Source organism: Lycorma delicatula, chromosome 10, assembly GCF_047948215.1.
Source record: "Lycorma delicatula isolate Av1 chromosome 10, ASM4794821v1, whole genome shotgun sequence".
Taxonomy (NCBI): domain Eukaryota; kingdom Metazoa; phylum Arthropoda; class Insecta; order Hemiptera; family Fulgoridae; genus Lycorma; species Lycorma delicatula.
The window spans coordinates 101,485,420-101,496,267 of record NC_134464.1 but is presented as its reverse complement, the minus strand read 5'-3'; positions in this window follow the sequence as shown (position 1 = coordinate 101,496,267).

The window sequence follows — 10,848 nt, the reverse complement described above, 5'->3', positions numbered from 1 at the left end:
GTATGTAAGCACAATTAATTTTTGTGTACAGAATAATGAGATATTAGTATTGTTTACTAATAGAGAATACAAGATCGCAATCATATCAGTAAGCCGTATACCCTCCACACAGATAACAATTTTACAGAATTATTTATCTAAGTAATTATTTAATCATTTATTTTGATGATTTAAATGATATTATAACATCATTTTATATGAATCCGAGAGAAATAACAAAAAACAGAGGGTGGGGCGTATAACAGAAAAAAAATCGGTTGGAGCTGTGTCGGGGCGCACGACCGATTTAACGTGAAACGTTACAGACCTTGAATGAAGTTCCTCCAAACTACAGACCGACCAAGAGTTAAGTGGGAGAGCCACCATCGAATTTTTTTTTGAACAAAACTAAAAGTCTCCAATGGAAAAAAAATTTAGTCCCTTCATTTGACGAACTCTACAGATAAATTGCTCGGTCTGTATGTCAGTGAATCACTTTTAGTGTAATGGGTTGAAATAAAAACAAGACATTGACTGCGCACCAAATTTAATTTTAACATAAAACAGACACTAAATGGTAAGTGTATATTTATTTCTACTAATATTCGACGACAGTTTTGTTCAACATCGTTTTGTGATAAGAGAATTAAGACATATGCACCTCTACCGCTGCATAATAAGCAGCGGTAGAGGTGCTCACTCCGTCGGCGTCGTTCACTGAGCGCGACGCTCCCGAAACAGTCTTGCTCGCTCGGCACTGGATGTTGGGATACCTGTGCGTGGCCTATAATCTCCCCTTTCCAACAATATGCGTAATTTATATTTCCAGCAGGATTTACACAGGCTGAGGCTGATATATTGAAATTTTATACTTTTTTAATTTTTTACTCATAAAAATTTCCCAAAATACACTTATTATTACTTAAATCGATCTACCTTGATAAACTATAAACATAAACACACGAATCACTGCGCTATAACGTCTAAAGCGTGAGCTAAACTCATTGGAAATGAGCGAGAGCGCCAGTTTTGGCTGATCTGCGCTGTGGCCCCTCGCCGTCAACTCACTAACCTGTAACTTGCCAAAGAAGACAAACTCAAAGTCGTATCGGCGAGCTGACCATTTAACTTATATAGACCTTTTCGTTACCTACAAATTTCTTGATTTTAATGACGTTTCAAGTCATAAAACCGAAAATACAATTTTACAGAAACACTCACTATAAGAACAAGTGATGCGACTGTCTACGGGCTCAAAATCAATAAAGCCGCAGTATAATCAGAAGACATTTGGAGTATCATATAAATAAAAAATAACAAAATTTTTAAAAAATATCCTCTACAAATTGAATTGAAGCTGAAGGATAAAAAATAATATATTTATTTTTTTCAGGTGGTATTCCATATGGAAGTATATCTGGGCGAGTAGCTGATTATTTTAAGCAAAATCCTCAAGTAAGCAGTTACAATGAACCTCCTACACAATACGATGGTGTTGTGGAAAGGCTACCATCATTTGAAGATAATCTGATCGATGATTAAATTATAGATCTAATAATAAAAAAAAGTTATAATAATTGTCATTTTTATTTTAAAAAAAAGATGAAAAAGAAACATAACCCAAAAAGATGCTAATTTTATTGTAGTGATATATCATTTAAGTATATTTTTTTCTTACTAAACTAGCTAATTTATAGTTCTCAAATGAAGATAGATATTAAATATGGTAGTTTTTTCATCAATATAAATCTCTATAGATACATCACATAATTAAAACTCTATTAAATTATATAAGCTATTCATTTACAAAAGATTATAAATTTATCCGTAAATACAGTAGAATTATACAGTTATAGAATAGACGAAATTCGATAAATGCAGTAAAAGTATTTAATAAACAATTATATGATTTTTTTTTTTAATTTTTAATTAGATACATCAATAATTTTGTTTTAATTATTAAATATTACTTTTTTATTTGCCATTTTAAGTTACATCAATTTCCGAACTCATTAGTGACTATATTGGGGTTGATTAGTTTTACATTTTTTCAGCTTAACAGAAAATCGAATTTGGGACCTTCGATTCGATACAGTAGGAAAATAACTAGGGCAAGAAGTAAATAATTCATAAAAGAGACCAAAAATACAATCCTGTGTAGATTTTAAAAATGTAGTAGGGTTAATAGATTTGTATTTTGTTTTCTTTTTTTTTTTTAAACTATTTTTTTGACATTTTTATTATTTATTTCTATTAATTATAATTTTAGAATTAGTATATTATTTTATTCTTGTTTAAGATAAAACACTTTTATAAATAAATACGATAAGATTATGTTTGTTTTCTTCTTAATATTTTACATTCACCTATCAAGAAAATATTTTTGTGTTTATAATCAAATTGAAATTGTACTGGAATTAAGAGTATGAATGATGAATTATTGTTGTGGTTTTGTACTCAAAGAACAATAACAACCTCTAAATCGATAAACAGTACCCATAGTAACGCACGCTGCTGTCGAAATAATTATGTGGTTATGAAAAAATTAATTTAGAATGTTTTACCATAGCGTTTGGAAAGCGTTAATAAATAGTCTATACCATAATATATTCTGTATGCAGTGTTTATAAAGTATGACCCCCTTAAAAAAATTTCCACAATTTAATACTGAAAAACGAAATTTGAAATGCTCTTATCTGGAACGATATATTTTTTTCGATGTCACACTACGAAATCCCAAAACCCCAGAGGGGCAAACTCTTGAAGAGCAACTCATTACTTTTAAATTTAATGGGGAGTAGCATATGACATAAATTAAAGGGAATTGAAAAACAAAACTAAGGTAAAAATCTTCGAACTACGACAACTCTAACGAAAATATTTTTCATAATTTAAAAATTTACCTTGTATATTTCAAGTAGTTTTGTCACCGATAAAACGTTTTATAGTTACTTTCGCAGCGAATATAGCTAGAATAGCTAAAATAATTAAATTGGAAAGTACATAACTACCATTCATGTCAAAAATGGGGTATCGGGTAAACGTCATTTTACGTCCTGAAGTAAGGATATTTAACTAATCAAATTTTCACTTATACAGTATTTAAGAGATATTGTAAACTACTTTAAATATTTCTCTATGTTTGATACAAATCAGACGATACTTTATTAAAAAAAATCTGATTTGGACACCATATGACTTCCTTGTACGCCTATTAAATTACGTATTAACATTTTTTTTTTTTAATGAAAAGAACATAAAACTTTATTTCACTAATAACGTCTGATTTTTTAAAATATTTTATTATTATTATTGAATTATTTATTGTAAAACTTTTTTTTACAATCAGAGGTTAATAATTATTAATAAATTAATATATTTAAAAATAAAAAATAAAAAAAAAAAAAAAAAAAAGGGATGAAGTCGGATTCGAACCGATCTGCCAATTCCTTGTAACATCCAAATAACTCATTAATTAAAATATTATTTGGCTATAACTCTGGAACTAATGAAAATAATTACCACGTATATCGTTGAAAAGCTCTCAGTGAGGACTTTTTACTGTAGTTAAGAAAAAGTCCTAAATCCAAACTGTTTGGATTTTGGGCCTTTTTGGACACTTTTGGTCCAGTGGATTGCAATCAAAATGTGCACAAATAGATGTTAGAGCAATCCTAAATCGAAAATTTCAACATTCTAATCGTTAATCGTTTTTGAGTTATGCGAGACAAATACGTACGTATGTACATACAGGCGTCACGCCGAAACTGGTCTAAATGGATTCAGGAATGGTAAAAATGGTCATGGATGGTCGCGATCAAAAAGAGAATTCCATTTGGGGAGGAAGGGATAAATAATAAGAGAAAAGGACAAAGTAATCATGAAAGTTGTACATCCAACATTAAGATTCTCAAGAGTTTTCCTTTCTTGGTATAGAAATTCTTTCCGTTAATAATCAGACAGTTATTTATATACTAGAAAAAAAAAACGTGTTACAGATCATTGATTTTTCAAAGAGACCAGTTCGGACAGTTATAAAAATAATTTTCTACATAGCCATTTGAGAAACTAAATAGGATTCCTGAAGGAAAGTATTTGCCATCTTCAGAACTGTGTTCTGTGTAAAAGAATATTTAACTATTAACTATTCAGCCAGACTTTATAATTATTATTAATATAATATATTATTATATAATTATTAATTATAATTTATTATTATTATTATAATTATTATTTATATAATAATTAAGACGGAATACCTGTAGAATTACTGCACAGTGCAGGTGAGGAAGCGATTGATAGATTATACAAACTGGTGTGTAATATTTATGAAAAAGGAGAATTTCCGTCAGACTTCAAAAAAAGTGTTATAGTAATGATACCAAAAGGTATGAAGCAGGGGCAGATAAATGTGAATACAGAACAATTAATTTAACTAGTCATGCATCAAAAATCTTAACTAGAATTCTATACAGAAGAATTAAGAGGAGAGTGGAGGAAGTGTTAGGAGAAGACCAATTTGGTTTCAGGAAAAGTATAGGGACAAGGGAAGCAATTTTAGGCTTCAGATTAATAGTAGAAGGAAGATTAAAGAAAAACAAACCAACATACTTAGCGTTTATACACCTAGAAAAGGCATTCGATAACGTAGACTGGAATAAAATGTTTAGCAGTTTAAAAAAATTAGGGTTCAAATACAGAGATAGAAGAACAATTGCTAACATGTACAGGAACCAAACAGCAACAGTAACAATTGAAGAACATAAGAAAGAAACCGTAATAAGAAAGGGAGTCCGACAAGGATGTTCCCTATCTCCGTTACTTTTTAATCTTTACATGGAACTAGCAGTTAATGATGTTAAAGAACAATTTAGATTCGGAGTAACAGTACAAGGTGAAAAGATAAAGATGCTACGATTTGCTGATGATATAGTAATTCTAGCCGACAGTAAAAAGGATTTAGAAGAAACAATGAACGGCATAGATGAAGTTCTACGCAAGAACTATCGCATGAAAATAAACAAGAACAAAACATAAGTAATGAAATGTAGTAGAAATAACAAAGATGGACCACTGAATGTGAAAATAGGAGGAGAAAAGATTATGGGGGTAGAAGAATTTTGTTATTTGGGAAGTAGAATTACTAAAGATGGACGAAGCAGGAGCGATATAAAATGCCGAATAGCTCAAGCGAAACGAGCCTTCAGTAAGAAATATAATTTGCTTACATCAAAAATTAATTTAAATGTCAGGAAAAGATTTTTGAAAGTTATGATTGGAGTGTCGCTTTATATGGAAGTGAAACTTGGATGATCGGAGTATCTGAGAAGAAAAGATTAGAAGCTTTTGAAATTCGGTGCTATAGGAGAATGTTAAAAATCAGACGGGTGGATAAAGCGACAAATGAAGAGGTATTGCGGCAAATAGATGAAGAAAGAAACATTTGGAAAAATATAGTTAAAAGAAGAGACAGACTTATAGGCCACATACTAAGGCATCCTGGAATAGTCGCTTTAATATTGGAAGGACAGGTAGAAGGAAAAAAATTTGTTGGCAGGCCACGTTTGGAATATGTAAAACAAATTGTTAGGGATGTAGGATGTAGAGGGTATACTGAAATGAAACGACTAGCACTAGATAGGGAATCTTGGAGAGCTGCATCAAACCAGTCAAATGATTGAAGACAAAAAAAAAATTATTAATGTTAAGTAATAAAGTAATTTTAGTGGAACTTTAAAATACTATCATTGCATTGAAAGAATATATAATTATTCGTTTTAAATACAAAAAAAAAAATTTTACACTAAAGGTTCTTGCATAATATCGACCTTGCTACAACAGTTTTCTTCATGATACGTAGCCGTTCTCTACAATTACAATATTATAGTTTGAGTGGCTAAATTACGATTGTAAATTAGTTAAAGATTCGTGTTCATCTGTTACATATAAAAATCTACAGTAGTCTTATGTTTCATACATTCATCATTCGTAAATTTACTCTTATGTCGAGGAAAATTAACGTATTCACTCACTGATACGATAAATAATACTGCTAACGATTAATATGTTTAAATTTATTTATAAAAAAAATTTATGTTAATGTTTCAAAGCACACTATTACTACTACAAATTCATGTCGTTTACATAAGTTATTGAAATCAAATCCCGTTCTTTGAAATGTGAAAGTCAGTTTCATATATGTTAAGGCCTTTAGTATTTTACTTTCGAGGTTAGTAAGTAATTTTCTTCCTTCATGAAGAGTATAAATTATGTAGATTCCTTGGTTTTTAATTTATTATAATACTCTTAAAAGTTAGTTGTTTGGGTTTATTTTACAAGGCTTTTTATCGTTGAAATTGGTTTGTTTGATTTAAATTTTTTTAGTTAAATAAATAAATTATTTTAATTATTTTTTTTATATCTATCAATATCCTTACCCCCGAATAATTATAATGTAATAATTTTCATATTATTAGAATTAATATCTCTAATACAAAAGCTACTGGAATAAATTTTTAGGTTAAAGTTTACATAGTTCCTGTGATGTAAAACCAAATACTACAAATCCAGATGGACCTAAAAGTAATTTAATTTAAATCTTAAAATCAGAAACCTCAGTACATCAAGAAAAATAATTTCTATAAACCGACCGTTCAGATATAATCTGATACGTCTAGTCCACCACCGGATACGTCCCACCAACACCACTACGCACCCACACCAGCCCAATCAAATCACAATAAACTATATGACGTGCAAATTATATTTATAGTTATTTTTTTTTATGTTCTGGATTAAGGGAGCTTCTAAGGACAATCGTTAAACCACAGAAATCTTTAAAGTAATTACAACCGTTACTTGGCGAAAATAAAAATATAGGTTATTTTAAATTAAGAATTGAAACAAAATTATGAATAAAAAGCAGACTTTCATTTGAAGAATGATTTTAAGAACAGAGTCTACAACAAAAACGTAAAGCTTTTCAAAAAACATTTTTATGTTTAAGTTCCGGTATTTATAATTTTTGAAAATTGTTGACTTTTTTGATAATCCTTTTGATAGTCTAGAGAGATTCTGATAAAATTTATAGGTTCGTTAAAACAATTAAAAAAGTTAAACATGAGTCCGAAAATGCTACATTAGCGAGTTACAGCTAGAAAGATTTCGCCTTAGGTAAATTAACGGGCAAGCTTAGTGGTTTCTTATGGTTTTTGACGAGAAGAATTTTAAATAATTGGTCCTAGAACTGTACCACCATTATTATAAGTGAGTTGAAAACCATAATTTTTTAACATTGGCTTAAAATGAATTTGATAAATTGTCAATAAATAAATAAAATTTATTAGTTAAATTGAAAGAGAATTTAATTCTGAGAAAATTGATGAAAATAAAGTCAATAAAAAATAAATATGTTTTTCTACAAATTATTTTTGTATATTTTTTAGAAAATAATACTGATACAGTTACGGGACCAATATTTTGAAAATTTTTAGGTGAAAACCCATAAGAAACTACTAAATTCGCCCCTTAATTTACTTTCCCAGAATTTCAATTGGGCTTCATTTCAGCGGAGGAGAGAAACCGGAGCGAATCCTTTTACTAGCCGTAACTCGTTTTTTTTCTCTACTCCCCTGGGCCGGACCGACTTGATGGTATTACGCCACCCAGGGGAGTGTCCGTTACTCTAATAGGCCCTCCCCGCCTACCGGCTATATACCGGCATGGCAGGTCAGGCCTACCGGTGGCTCTTTTGAGATTTTTTTATTCTCTATTATGTCCTCTATGGAACCACATCATACCTACAAGTCGTGATGTGACCCCCGGATCTTTCATAATACTCTCTTGTCCCTACAGCACACCCCAAGGAGTCCTCAGCGGATCATTGGAACCAGCACACCTAAGCATGCTGGCTCTCACCGCTGAGGCTTTCCACCCGACCTAACATACTAGAAACCCATACTTCTTTCATCTTCATTCTTCTGTTTTAGTACTGTCTTTATATAATCAGCGACCTTCCTCCAGTTCTCCTTACTGCTGAGCATGAAATCCACGGTTTCCTTCGGCGTTTTCCCATGAATACCCGCGTCGTGTCTTAGTTTTATCCATTTATTACATACTAAAAACGTATGCTCAGAATCATCGTCCTGTTCGCAGTACATGCACGTGGGTTCATTCCTTCTTCCCACCTTATGGAGATAACCATTGAAACACCCATGTCCCGTCAGGAACTGGGTGATCCAATAGTCTGTTTCTTCATGCCGCCTGTTTATCCATCCTGTTAATTCTGGAATTAAGGTACTTGTCCATCCAGCCGTAACTCGTTAACGAAGAGTTTACGGACCCATGTTTGTGTGAACGTTTTTCATTATTTTAATGAGAAATATGCCTATGAAGTTTAGCAGAATCCTCTAGGGATACTATGTTTATGATGTATAAAATACTAAAAAAAAAATTATTAAAACTGAAGGGTGAGAAAACAAAAATTATTTATTACAATTTTAAGAGGTAGGGGTTGAGCTTTTAAAAACTATTTTTTTGAATTATTTATATAAGCAATGTAGGTATAAAATCTGTTTTAATAAAGTTTTTTCTAATATCCCTCTGAATACAATGGAAACTGTTTTTTTTTGCGATATCCCCTCTGAACGAATTTCGAAAAAAATATTAATATGATCAATGTCTACATAAAAATATCTGAGTCAAATTTGACGAAAAATCGGTTCATCCAATCCTAAAATATAAAGCCAAAAGATATATGCATATACATACACATGTTTTCTTGGTTTAAATGAAATAGTTAAAATGAAGATTTACAAAAAAACTCGATCCCCGATTTATGACATGATCACCATATTTTCCCTTTTACTATAGCTGTTCTAGCTGTATTCACCGGGAAAGTAACTGTCAAAAGTTTTATCGGTTCAACAAGAGCGAGGTTCATCACTAAAAAAAAAATAAAATAAAATTATTGTCCTGTCTACAAGATGAGAAAAAAAGGATACAATAGTGACAAAAATTTACCTATAGTGATACTTTCATTGCAGTAACCTATCGTGTGCTGTGATAAAGCTTTATCAGTCTTTCAGAGATACCTTAAATGGACTGAAGAACTTTTATTACCATATATATGGTAATAAAAGTTCTTCAGTATATATATATATATATATATATATATATATATATATATACATATATATTCCATATATATATATATATATATATATATATATATATATATATATATATATATATACATATATATTCCATATATATATATATATATATACATATATATAACAATCCTCTAACAAGGATTGTTAGAGAAAATTTTCAGAAATATCTCATTATAAATAACGAATTAAAAATAATAATATTGCACAATTTTGCCTTTTTTCTTTTTGATGAAGAAAGGTGACGTTTTCAAACGATAAAATATATGTGTTTACCAGATATTAAAATACTCTGATTTTAACAAATTAATTTTAACTTATAAAGAAAATGGTCATCCACATTAAAAAACGATTTTTTAGCACAAAATATATTCATTGTGTATACACACTATTAATTTATGATCGAATTTTTAAAATGATTTTCTATTTCTAAAAATATCAAATTTTATCCTGAACTTCCATATTAAAAATTCTTCAATACCCAGTAAATTGGCCTTTCTGGTTCTCAGGTTCCCTCACAATCCTGAATAGGCCAGACTGATACCTCATTATAACAATCGGGTAAATAAACTATCAATATTACAATATTTTCATAATATTTTCTCAAATTTATAGAACCCCAATGCTACAACCTAATATAGATTTAAATTATTTATTCATCAGGAATAAAAAGAATAACCAAAAAGAATATAAAAACTGTGGCAAAGTTTCATATAAATAACGAAATCGAATCAAGATCTCTACGTTAGTTAATATTCATATGAATTAAGCAATAGGACATGGCAGTTAAACTTCATGTAATTCCTTGTATAAAATCTTCAATAGTTAATTAATATTCCAAGATCATATTTTATACGCAGCATGAGCATATTGTCATTTACATAAGATATAAATCATAAATATTTAAGTTATATAAAATGTCACGGGTATATACTGCCGATGTAACTGCCATTCACAATTCATTCGTAACATTTTGAAAGAAATCTTTCTTTTACCTGTGAATGTATACTTAAGAATGCATGGAAATTAAATTATAGAATTATTTTATAATGTCAAATCGCTGTCCTTTGTTCTTCCAAAAAAGGAAACTTCATTATTTCATTGAAAGTTTCAATTTAGCAGACAAATGTCCTCTAATCAATAAGATTCCACGGAGAAAATATTAAACTTTTTACAATTAAGTAACCGAAAATCACGTTCAAATTCATTAAAGTTAAGGTTATTCAGTATTCCAACATAATAAAATTAAATTTATAATTACATTTCCATTTCCTAATACTATTTAGTTTTTCAAAAATAACTGATAAAAAGCTGACAACAAAATTGTTATCCTTTTCTGGCATTGGTTGTTTATTATTATATAGTGGAAAAATAAATGGTACGTGAAAAAAAAGTTTTAGAAATTAAAAAAAAAATATTTTTAAATTTTGATTGGCTCCCCCACCTTTAATAATCCTTCCAATGTACTCCTTTTTTTGGACCACTTGCACTATTACTATGATTAAGAAGACATAAAAAATTCCGTTAAATAATATACAATAAATAAAAAGATAATTTTTTTCCTTTTTGGGAAAAAGAAAGAATTTGGGAAGTAAATTTCTTTTAAAATGGTAAGATAAGTATGTACGTTTGTCTTGAGCTTAGTATAAAGTGGGTTTACGTTCGCAATATTTTGAGAAAATCGACCCCAAATAAATCA